This window comes from Schistocerca piceifrons, chromosome 3, assembly GCF_021461385.2.
Source record: "Schistocerca piceifrons isolate TAMUIC-IGC-003096 chromosome 3, iqSchPice1.1, whole genome shotgun sequence".
NCBI lineage: Eukaryota > Metazoa > Arthropoda > Insecta > Orthoptera > Acrididae > Schistocerca > Schistocerca piceifrons.
The window spans coordinates 179,616,347-179,617,819 of NC_060140.1; positions in this window are offsets into that span (position 1 = coordinate 179,616,347).

Below are 1,473 nucleotides of genomic sequence, written 5' to 3' on the forward strand. Positions count from 1 at the left end.
AAATATTGCTTTTGTTTACTTTTCCGGCTTTTGTACTTGGTGTTGTAGAGTGACCATTAGCTTGTTCATGAAACTAGTTTCTTCCAATCCGCTCTTTCAATTCTGGAAGCCATTAGCTGTTACACAACATTTTTTGCAGTATTCCTCCTTTTATCCTGGCAAGACAGGCCCACTAGCTAACCTCGTCGTCTGAAAAAGGGACCTCCACAACTTGCTTTACATGCATTACGTGGAACCACGGGCGTCGGCAGAAATTTTTCAACGGTGCGAGGGATGGGGAACAAGACTTGAGAACTGCAATGCCTACTATTGAATAGGTCAATTTCGAGACATGTCATGCTACAGCAACTAAATATTGTAGGTGACGCAAAAAACTTATTATACCCAACAGAATTTATGGCTATCCACTCAAAATATGGATAAAAACTCTGTACTCCAGATTCCACGGGGGATGGAGAGTAGATTCTGAAGAACGATGGTATCAGGAGGCAAGTAGATGTGCATAGAGGCTATCCCGAAATGTTATGAAGCCTTTCCAATAGTACCTAAGATGAAATGATTTTGGAATTAGTGTTATCCACAGAGTAAGATTCTGCCACCGCGAGTGTCATTGTATTTAATGTAGCAGTCTCATCTTACAATTACAGTCGATAGTTCTGATATGAATGTAATGGTAGCCTAGAAGCGTTGTCAGTGTGAAGCCAACAGGAAATACAGTGCGAAACGGCGACACCAGCGGAGAGATGCATACAATTCCGACACTCGCTCAAGAAGCTGAACTTCTTCCAGTTACTTTGGTAACGAGTACTTGAAATTTTTCGTTCCTTTGGTTCTCATAGAGGAATCGCAGTTCTGCGTAACGATGACATATTAGAGACATTACTATCAGTGTTTTGTGTTCCATATTCTCATTTCGACTGCTTCTTCATACAAGTTGTCAAAGCTGGAATCGAACTTGCGCTGTACTCATTCACGTATTTCATTTTCTTCGCGGCTTTCTGAGTTCTATTTTTTGACGGTAGGTACGATTTTCTCGCACAGTTTACTTTTCTGCTTTGAAACTGTTGTTCGCAGCTTAGGAAATTCCTCTGTTGATGTTTGCGTTTTGTAATCCGTGTTATATTTCATTTTTGTTATTATGTATTAGAGGTGGTGCCAATCAAAGCATTCTTATGGAAAATTATTTTAAGTGTGACATTAAAATGAATGTAATTTACTTACGATGTTAATAGTACCTGGTGATGCTAAAACAGCGAATCGGAATCGCTTCCGTAAATGAGCTTTTTAATCTGAAGAGGACGCTTAAGACAGAAAAACAAAAATAGCTACGACAGGACCCATATAATTCCCCCCGTTGTTTGTCTATGTTGCTCGAGTTGCAGTCGGCACATCTGGATATTATTCGTAATTACGCTTTAGGCTCTAGTTATAAGTACAGAGATGCTAATAATACTCATTTGGCTACATGCTAGG